The following is an 11,176-nucleotide window of genomic DNA, read 5'->3' on the forward strand; positions in this document are numbered from 1 at the left end:
GGGGGGGGGGCATGGGAAGGGGAAGAAACCACAAAGACAGCCACAAATGAACGGGGGAAATGTATTATAAACGGTTGTTCTCTTTTTTGGTTAAAGAAAAAAAGAACTTTATCATCAATATCCCACTCATAAGTAAAAGTGAGATAGAAAAAATTTGATTGTTTTTAATCTAACATTTCTGTGTATATTCTCAGTTCATATGTACAGTTTATTTGGGTATTACTACCATCCACTGGCAGAATACCTAAAAGGAAAAACAAACATCAGGAAGGAAAAAGCATTACCAAGAGGAAGCTCAAGAAGATGGGTTCAGGAGGGTGGATGGCCCACCAGGCACCAGGCCAGGCAGGTCAGTGGAAGCAGACTGTGTGCGGGAAGGCCCTGTAGCTCTCCTCCAACTCCTACAGCTCATCGATTTAATTCTCCTCGTCCTCCCTATGCTAAATGCACTGGCATAGCTCACGAGGAAGAATGCCCCCAGGGTGGCCTCTCCGGCACCGTCCGGCATGTCCACATTGCTCACAAGTGTGGGCTGGCAGGCCTCCTGCTCTCTGGAATCACATCTTCAACCATCTGGTCATCCACTCTCTCTTCACAGGTGAGGAGCAGATCAAGCAGATCTTCACCATTCTGGAACCTTTCTGGCCAGCGTTTGATTCTCTTATTTCTGTTCAATATATGTAAAATGCCATTCTGTCCTTCCTAAGGAGATCATTGTACATCTAACCTTAAGTAGTTTTGAAATCATAAATATTTGGCTTGTCATGTGCTGGTCCTGTCAACGTCACATGAGTTCCTGTTCCAAAGAACCAGACACAGAATCCTCGTATGCTGAGGATGTTGTGTGCCTCCATGCTCAGGTTCTGGTTGCTCGAGCACACCACCACCACCCACAGCAGCAGCAAAGACACTGGCGTGCCCTCCAATGCGCTCTTTAAACCACCAGCAAATGCAAAACTATGTCACCCGAATGGTGGTTGCAGATTCCAGGCACTGATTAATTGGAGAATAGTCTAGCATCCTGAAAGCAGAACTTGGAGTTAAAGATTTGTTTGGTTTTTAACTTCTATCTCTTTCTTGAAATAAAACTGTGCTTCATTTGGGATTTAGAACCCAACACGAAACTTGCTAGAAGCTCCAATGAAGTAGAAGGGAAAGAGGGAGATACATATTCTTCCCTAAAGCTGCACAAATTTCCTAATGGAAGTTTTGACAGATTGGAGAATGGAGAAGCTAGCTGAGTAGTATTATGTACTTCTACATTGTCAAGTAAAAGCAATCCTGCAGGGCGCCTGGGTGGCTCAGTCGGTTAAGTGTCTGCCTTTGGCTCAGGTCATGATCCCAGAGTCCTGGAATCGAGTCCCACATCAGGCTCCCTGCTCAGTAGGGAGTCTGCTTCTCCCTCTGACCCTTCCCTGTCTCGTGCTCTCTCTCTCTGAAATAAATAAAATCTTTTTTAAAAAGAAAAAAAAGAAAAGGTGACATTTTGAGCAAAGACTTGAACGTAGGAGCATCTCATATTCAAGGACAGCAAGAAGTTATTATAGCTGGAACAGAAGGAGAAGGAGAGGGAGAAGGAAGGGCAAGGTGAGAGAGGGAAGAAGGGCCAGATCACTTGGGAACTCTTAGCTACTGTGAAGATTTTGGCTATTACTCTGAATGAGATTGGAAGCTATTCAAGGGCCAAGGAGTGACATGACCTGCCTATGTTTTAACAGGATCATTCTGGATAAAGATGATAGGGGATGGAGTGCCAGGGGCAGCCAACCACCTTGGAGGCTCTTGAAACACCCCAGGCCACAGATGATAAAGGCCAGGACTGTGGGTCAGGGTGGCAGCCCTGGAGGAAATGACGATGGGAGGAATAACCAGATTCTGATAAATAACTCCCTGAATGCCATACCAAGGTGTTGTGCTTGTATTTGGCATAGGGAAAACAGAAAGGCAAATGCAAAACAAATTTAAATTCAACAACTAACCTATCAAGGGGAATTTGACTATTTCAGGAGTATTTTATATTAGTAAAGTCTACAGGTGCTTTTCAAGTATAAAACTTTCAGGTATAGATATTCTGGAAACCAGAAAAGCCTTGAAACAATTTAAAATTCATATCAGATTCTTTGAAAGCATTTATGAATTTGACAAAGTATCTTTTGCAAGGAAAAAATGCCCTAGAAGGAAAAGAAAGATATTAGATTTTCTTTTAAAAAATACACCAAAGGAGATATAAATAGAAAATAGCTGAAAATACACCTAGATGTCACAATGTGCCAGATTATCATCTGATATTTCTAATAAAGAGCTAGTACCAAAAGTACCAAAGCTCAATGCTAAATGACACAAACCATTTTCCAATGAAGAAAGGGCAATCAGTAGAAATAAGAAAGGACCCCCGTTAAAAAAGCACAAAATATGGCATTAAATGTATGTGACTTTAAAAGAGATTAAGAACTGCATAGCAGAGGTCTTCCCTCTAATATGGTAACAGAGATAGAGACAGACAACTATAAAAAATGCTATGTATTCATGAAGGATAACATAATATAAATTTGAGAATGGAATAATACAAAGCAGGAGACATTTTTGAAATGTCATCAAACAGTGCCAGTGAATATTTTTTCTGCCAAGGAACAGCATGAGGGAATGTTTTATTCAAGAGTATCCAAGGAAGTAAGAAGTACATTTAAATGGGACATGTCTCAGCTATATCAAAAATTTTTAATGAAAAACAGAAAAGCAGCTTCTGGGAATAAAAGTGTTACATTTTTGTTCTAGGAATAGAAGTGCTATGTTATGTATACTCTCATAAAATATGATTAGAGGTATCCCTGGCTTTTTGAAAGTTCATGTTATGCCACTTTGTTTTTATGAAAGACTGACATTAGTACCTGTTTGTGCTAACTGAAAGAAATCCAAAGAGGATTTTCGCTTTTAAGAAGAAAGGTGAAAAGCGAAAGTAGTGTTCAAATGCTGAAGGCATTGAACACCTGAAGCAGAGACAGTGACCCCACCGAGCTCCTTCCCAAGAGCTACACTCAGCATCTGAGCATCAACACATCAGAACTTTGAACTGTGTCTGTGAGCATCTGGGCTTTATCTTGATTTATTTTGTGCATCCATTAGCAAGATGTGTCCTAAGGTCTCAGAAAAGCCTAAGAAAGGTGATTTTTTGGGTCTGGGAAAGCTAAAAAAATTCTTCCATATAAATCAATGGTAATTGCTTCTTTACTTTGCGTCATTTCAGCTTATGAAGGGTTTCATAGGAACATTTTGCTTTCAAATTGAGGGGGGAAACCTGTACTTAGTATTTAATAGCTCGGTTCTCAATGTTCAAATGAGACAGGCCAAACAACAGAAATTTAACTATTATTTTACATTGTCACCAGGAGCCATGGTTATTAGCAGTGCAACATGCCTTTTTTGTCTTTGTTTTTTCCTTATCTTTTTCCTAAGTAAAATAAAGGAGGGTTGATCTCTCCAGAGGGAGAAAAGGAGAGAGAGAGTGATTATAATAAATTATATATGCTCCTTTAATATTTAGGACAAATGTTTATATCATCCTCTTTTCCCCATCAAATTTGTCTACCAGCCTTGGGGATATCCTTTATGTTCCCTGATAGCTTCTGGAACATCCCACTTTCTCTCCAATTACATCACTTGTGGCAACTTCAAAATCCCTGTCCATGACTTTTTGATGACCTGACTTCATATTTTCTCAGCCTCATTGACTTCTTGCCTGCCACCTACCTTCCTTGGGTATTGAATCTGCTCAACCTCTCAGATTTTAAATAAATGCCCATCCCCAGCCATCACCTCTTCTCTCGTCATTTCTCCCATTCTACTGAATCTGGTATTTGTCCTCAGAGTAATATAAATTCCATCTCTCAACTAGTAGTGCTATGGTTAAGGCCACGGATTGTAGAGTCAGTCTGCCTAGATTTAAATCCTGACCCTCCTTTCACTAGCTCAGTGACCAGAGACAAATTACTTAATCCCTCTATGCCCTAAATTTCTCACAAGCTTCCTCTGAAGGTTAAATGAGATAATCTATATAAACCTGGCACACATTAAATCCGTGATGAACATTAGCCAGCAGTATCAGTATTCCAATTGGCTTTGCTTGTCCTTTGTGGAGCCTGGTTACCACAGTGATCTTGGTTTTATCCCACTCTGCTTGGTACTAGTCCCTTCCATCGTTCACTTTTTTCATCTCAGCTCCTGGATTGATTTAAACCTTGATTACTTCCTGGACCTAGCTGGACCCTAACTCTAGACCACCACGGACACTCCAGAATTTTTTTTTAAAGATTTTATTCATTTATTTGAGAGAGAGAGAGAGCACAAGCACAGGTGGGGAGGACGAGTGGGAGAGGGAGAAGCAGACTCCCCACTGAGCAGGGAGCCCGATGTGGCCTTAGGGGACTCAATTCCAGACTCTGGGATCATGACCCAAGCTGAAGGCAGACTTTTAACCCACTGAGCCACCCAGGCGCCCCAGGAATTTTTTTATAATTAATCTCTCCTTGAGTCCTTATTCTATTCCCCACAACAGTTACTTTAAACCACCTCTATTTTCCTAAAGTTCTCAAAGCTTGCCCTGCCTGAAATATTTTTATGACACGAGGTTGTCTCCTACTTCACCAGAAGACAGAGACCACCTGTTACAAAGAAAACTTCTCCTATACTTTTTGTTTCTTCCCATGAAGAAGGAACCCAATGAATGTAACTCTTGGCCTCTCTGCCATGAGGTACTCACTTTACCTTAGGGGAAGTGGAATGATTCACCTGATTGGTAAGTTTGTCCAGAATAAACTAGCATTCTCTAACCAGCCTTTAGATCTCTTGGCAGCCAGCCAGCCCACACAGCTCGGACCAATCACTCTCTCACTGGCCATAAAATGTACAAGAGGCCAGCTCTGTTTCTAGAGGGCCTGGGAAAACCTGTAGTTTGGAAAGGGAGTATAACCCTGAAGTCTGAAGACCTCCCAACAGACAGATGTTGAGGAACATTAAAAAATCAAAATCAAAACTGGAAATTTAGAGGAGCTATATAAATTCAGAGGTATGAGTGGACTTTAGAATGTTTTAACCTTGACAGTTGTATGGGCTTTTAACAGCTGCAGTTTGGGACAAATGCTGGCAAGGATATGGAGCAATAGGAATGCTCACTCATTGCTGGTGGGCATGCAAAATGGTACAGCCATATTGGAAGACAATTTGGTAGTTTCTCATGAAACTAAACATACTCTTACCAAAACTTAGAAGCAAGCAAGATATATTTCAGTAGGTAAATGGATAAACAAACTGTGGCACATCTAGTCAGTGGAATATTATTAGGCATTAAAAAGAAATAAGCTATTGGGGCACCTGGGTGGCTCAGCTGGGTAAGCGTCTGACTCTTGATTTCAGCTCAGGTCATGACCTAGAGGTTGTAAGATTCTCTCTCTCCCTCTCCCTCTGCCCTTTCTCCCACCCTCCTTCTCTCCTTCCCTCTCTCTCTCTCTAAAGAAAAGTATAAATTAATTTTAAAGATCTATCAAACTATCAGAGGACACAGTAGAATCTTAAATGCATAATACTAAGTGAAAAAAGCCCATCTTAAAAAGGCTACATATTGTACCACTCCAGCTATATGACATTCTGAAAGAGGCAAAATTATGGAGACAGTAAAAAGATAAATGGTTGAGAGGAGTTGGGGAAGGAGGGATGCACAGGCAGAGCAGAGAATTTTTAGAGCAGTGACATAATTCTAAATACTATACTGGTGGATACATGTCATTATACATTTGTCCAAGCCAATAACATGTACAACACCAAGAGTAAACTCTATGGTAAACCATGGACTTTTGGTGATAATGATACATCAATGTAGAGTCATCCGTTATAACAAAGTACCACTCTGGGGCAGGATGTTGATAGCGGGGCAGGTTGTGCATGTGTGGGGTTAGAGGATATACAGGAACTCTTCTCTGTACTTTCCACTCAATTTTTCTGTGAATCTAAAACCACTCTAAAAAATAAAGTCTATTAACACACACACACACACACACACACACACACACACACACACACACTTATGCTAGGAAGGAGGTGTCCTTGTCTAACAGAGGCTATTTTTAAAAAATACAGATTCTTGGGCCTCATCTCAGAACTATTAAATCACTACTGCAGGAAAGAACATAGGAATCAGTCTTTTTTTTTGCATGCAGTTGTTAAATAATAATAAGCACCCAGGTGATTATTTTGATCAGACAAGTTTGGGAAACACTGGCTTAGGCGATTCTATAGCTGAAAGCAGTATAGCAGCTGATGGCCAAGACTGGTGAGCAGAGTTCACTCTAAATGCAGCTAAAGGCAGTAGTATCCTTCCACGTTCCATTTGTAGTTAGAAGGCTACATAACATGCTTTGACCAATGGAATGTGAATGGAAGTGATGTAAGTAAAAGAGGTGTGTGCTACTTCCGGGCAGAAGTTCTTAGAGGCAGGGTGTAACTTGTTACATTCCCTTGTCCCTGCTGTGCGAATCATGGAAGAACCTGTGGAGATTGTGTCCTCCTAGTTCATTAAGTGAATACAGTGTGAACAGAACTCCCTGCCAATCCATACTGGCCGTGTAGTGTGAGTGAGAAATAAACTGCTGTTGTCTTAAGCCACTAACATTTTGAAGCTCTTTGTTACTACAGCATAACTTACCCTATCATTACTGATACAAGTTTCAAACTCTACAAATTTCTAAGCTTCACAAGAAAACAATATCTCAAATTCCATTCTGAGAGAGGAATTAAAATGAATAGCAAATTATCCCCCTAGAAATGGAAAATTCCAAGTGCCAAATTTAACATCTCCTGATTAAGTTTATGTTCACAGGACATAGATTCCTGAGTCTTGTATCAGACCAAGTATCTTGGTAAAGCTAAAACTTAGAATTTCTCTGACTCCAGAAGGACTGACCTGGTATCTGACAACACCAATTAATGGGCTTTGGGAACACAATTTTGCCTGAAATGACAACACCAGAGACTAGGGAATAGATTTTTCTAATTTGACGGGTATGGGGACAGTGCTGCAATAATTTTGTGTCTTAACTTTTTTTAAAAGATTATTTATTTATTTATTTATTTGAGAGAGAGAGAGCACGCACAAGTGGGATGAAGGACAGAGGGAGAAACAGACTCCCTTCTGAGCAGAGAGCCTGACACAGGGCTCGATCCTGGACTCCGGGATCATGACCTAAGCCGAAAGCAACTGCTTAACCAACTGAGCCACCCAGGCGCCCCCTTATTGACTTTTTTGATTGTCTAGAAACTTAATGAGAGACTTGGTATTAAACTAATACAATTTTTGTCCAAGCTACAACTGTTTACAAAAAAATTCAAACCCTATTTAGCCTTGAAAAACTCTTCTAATTGAGTGAAATATGAATTGGACAGGATGAATTCTGGACATTATATTTCTTTGAAGTTTAAATCTCAAGGGCAAGAGAATCTGAGTTTGGTCAGTAATTTCTCTCGACAAATTTTTAAGGGGTTTTAATCTTTAGATTTCTACTTGCCTTGGGAATTTGATAATGGGAATTTGGGATAATGGGATAATGGGAATTTGGTAATAATGGGAGAGAGTTTGTGGTCAAATCTGAAGGGTCTCTGTGTTGACTGTATTTTATTATTGAAGTATCTTGATGGTGCTATATAATCTCATTATAAGCCCTCTTATATGTGAGATCAAACAATAGTACTGAATATAATTGGTAAGGAAAATAGGGGAAGGAATTTTCAGATTTGGAGTTTTTATAATTAATATACTATTTGTGGTAGTTATAACGTGGCCTGTTTTCTGTCGTGTCCCAGCAGCTTCTCTCTCATGTAGGGCTTGGTCCTGCTAGGGAGCTCAGGTTGGTTGTGAAAGCACATACAGCTTAGACCATCCTAGCACCATCCCGTACAGCCTAGGACAATTCCAGCACTATCTGATCTTCCCATAGTTCCCTGTGTTTACCTGAAAAATTGGGCCTACAAAGCTTCTCCTCAATTTTGACTGCTACCCTTAGATGAACTCTCTAAACTTTACACACCAAGTGTGACTCCTTTTTGGGGCATCTTTTTGTAATCTGGTGTTTTGTTTTGTTTTGGCTTTCTTGACCTCCTATCACATATGAGTCTTGTTGCTCTCATGATGTATGCCCACCTGCATATATTTGGAAGTTCATACCTTACTACCTAAGCTTGTTATTAATGTTGTTTGTGGGTTTAATATTTTGCTATCTTTTTTTTAAGAGAGAGAGATAGAGCGGTGGCAGGGGGAATGAGGAGAGACAGAGGGAGAGGAAGAGAGTGAATCCTAAGCAAGCTCTGCACCCAGTAGGGAACCCCATGCAGGGCTCAATTCCATGACCCTGAGATCACAACCTGAGCCAAAATCAAGAGTTGGACACTTAGCCAATTAATCCACCAAGGCACCCCTATTTGATAATCAACTTGCTGTTTTTGTAGGAACATATGGGGGGAACATTTAAAAACTCTGCCACTTTCAACTTCTTAAAATGCTCTTTGCTTTTTTCTTGACCCTTTCATGTAGCAAAGATAATTATATGCTCACCAAATCTCTTTTCTTTCTTTTTAAAAAAGATCTTATTTATTTATTTGAGAGAGAGACAGACAGACAGAGAGGGAGAGATAGCATGAGTAGGGTGAGAGGCAGAGGGAGAAGCAGACTCCCCCGCTGAGCAGGGAGCCCAATGTATGACTCTATCCCAGGACTCTGGGATCACGACCTGAGCCTTAGGCAGATGCTTAACCAATTGAGCCACGCAGGCACCCCCAAATCTCTTTTCATATTTTTTATATATTCCTTGTCCCTCCCCTTTGTCCCCCTCCCCCAATTAAGCATGACCAGGGGATTAGTTCTGCCTAGTGAAACATGAATGGAAGTAACAGGTGTCACTTCACAGTGGTGGCAGCAAGAGCCCTCTGCATCACTCCTTCATCTTTCTCTTCCCCCCTGGTTATGAGCATATAGCCCAAGGACTGAAGGAACCAGCCTTAATGGGTCTCAGCATGGAGGATAGCAATCTACAATAGTTTGCACTAGTGAGAAATAAACTTCTATGTCTTATGTCACTATTCTCTTGGAGGTGGTACTACGTCATAAACCCAGACTACCCAGACACCGCCTCATCTACTTCCTCTATTATCCCCTTTCACCTCTTCCTTGTAAATATGCTCAAGTATCTCCCATCCAAAAAAAAAAAAAAAAAAAAACCTTCTCCTGATCCTACTATACCTTAAATTATCATATATCTTCCTCTTGTTCACTGATACATTTCTGGAAGTAAAATCTATATTTGCTACTTCCACTTCCTCACTACCCACTCACTCCTTAATTCCTGGGGATCTGGCTTCTGCTTTCTTCATTTTTCAAAAACTATTTTCTTTAAGATTACCAATGACCTCCTACTTTCCAAATCACAATCAACCCTGCTTGACCTCTCTTCTACCAATGCCCCAAACTCTGGTCAAATGGTTTTAAATCTCTTTATGATCACAGACTCCTTTGAAAATCAGATAAGTTATAGATCTTATTCTCAGAAAAATCACATATACATATATACCAACTTTTCATAGATTTCAGAGATTTTGATCAGCACACTCCCCCAAAGCCCATTCATAATTAACCTAAACACCTCTGTACCTTAGGTAAAGAATTCTACTCTGGTCTGTAACTAAGAAACAAGAACGTGAAGAAAGTCATCCATTCCCACAAAATAGTCACATGGAATTTTCTTCACATCCCAGTGTATTTTCCTATACCACCTACCCTAAAGTTTTGTCTCTCCTTATTTTTTGCAATTCTGTAGTGGCTTCTTACACCGCCTATTCTCTCATGCATCTCTCTCTTCATTCAGTCATGCAGTACTTGCAGAATAAAAACCAACACTGTGTTCCTCTTATCCCAAAGGATATGACAGGATACTTGGGAAAGAGACATGTTCACATCAAAACTTGAGTAATAATGGGCTCCTGGCTGGCTCAGTCAATAGAGAATGTGACTCTTAATCTCAGGGTCATGAGTTCAAGCGCCACATTGGGCATGGAGACTATGTAAAATAAAATAAAATAAAATTTGAGTAATAAAATAAGGAAGAATATGAATAAGTGGGAGACATATTGAACTATTTCTGAGGAAGTGTAAGACACTGATTTCTGTTGGAGAGGGAATGCAAACTGGACCTTGAAAGATGGGTTGGACTTTTCTGTAAGTGGATAGAAGGAAGAATGGTGTGTCAAATGGAATAGAAGGTATTATGTAAGCAACAATAAATATGTAAATATAAATAGAATGTTGGAGAGATCACAAGTAGGCCCCACATGGGCTGACCAGAAAGGATATAAAGTTAAATAAAAACAGAATGCTAGGTTGGGGCCAGTCCTGTGTTAGCCTTGAGCACCAGGTTAGAGTCTGGGCTTTATTTCGTGACTAACAGGGAGACACTGAATATTTTTGAGCAAAGGAGTGACAAAATAAAAATGATCTTTTCAGAGATTAATCTGCTAAGAGTATTTTATGGAGAGATGAGGGACTGGCCAAAAGGAGAAAAGTTAGGAGACTGTGCAATAATCCATGATTTGAACTTGTGAACTGAACTGTTTGCGAAGACCAATCTTAGCAAAAGGGGCACAACTGATGTAGGAGGCATGAGCATGTGTTGCTTAGATCTCCCTTCATCTGTTAGAATGCAGTCAGCTAAGAGCCTCCAGCCGCAGCACTTTCAGGACCCACCACAGCAGTATTCTAGCTGAGGTCATCATCTTCCCTTGCAGCTCCCACCAATGACTGACAGACACAGTGGTACTAGGGTCTAGCCACGTCTACCTAAGGCAGGCCTTCTCTAACAGGCGATCTTTGCTCTGGAGCTCCCCAGTGGGTTGGCTGAGACTTTGCTAGCTTTACATCAAAGTCTGAGGCTCTCAACATCCAATCCTGTTTCCTCGCCACTTTTTTCTCAGGTGTCAGCATCCAGGTCTGCGCGCTCTCCCAATCCACCTTCCTCCACCTTTACCTCTCGTACATGTGACATCCACTCCCCAACTAATATAAAAATACTTTGGCTGAGGGTTTTAGAGGGGAGGGGGGTGGGGGGATGGGCTAGCCCGGTGATGGGTATTAAGGAGGGCACAT

At 40.8% G+C, this 11,176-nt stretch overlaps 1 protein-coding gene and 1 pseudogene across 4 annotated transcripts in view; both read right to left on the bottom strand.

The window, feature by feature from the left end:
• ACYP2 (acylphosphatase 2) overlaps positions 1-11,176 on the bottom strand; it is a 255,891-nt gene that overhangs the window by 228,798 nt on the left and 15,917 nt on the right. The window lies entirely within an intron of this gene.
• On the bottom strand, positions 7-3,393 carry LOC103671775 (annotated as a pseudogene).

This window comes from Ursus maritimus, unplaced genomic scaffold, assembly GCF_017311325.1.
Source record: "Ursus maritimus isolate PB19 unplaced genomic scaffold, ASM1731132v1 scaffold_6, whole genome shotgun sequence".
Classification (NCBI taxonomy): domain Eukaryota; kingdom Metazoa; phylum Chordata; class Mammalia; order Carnivora; family Ursidae; genus Ursus; species Ursus maritimus.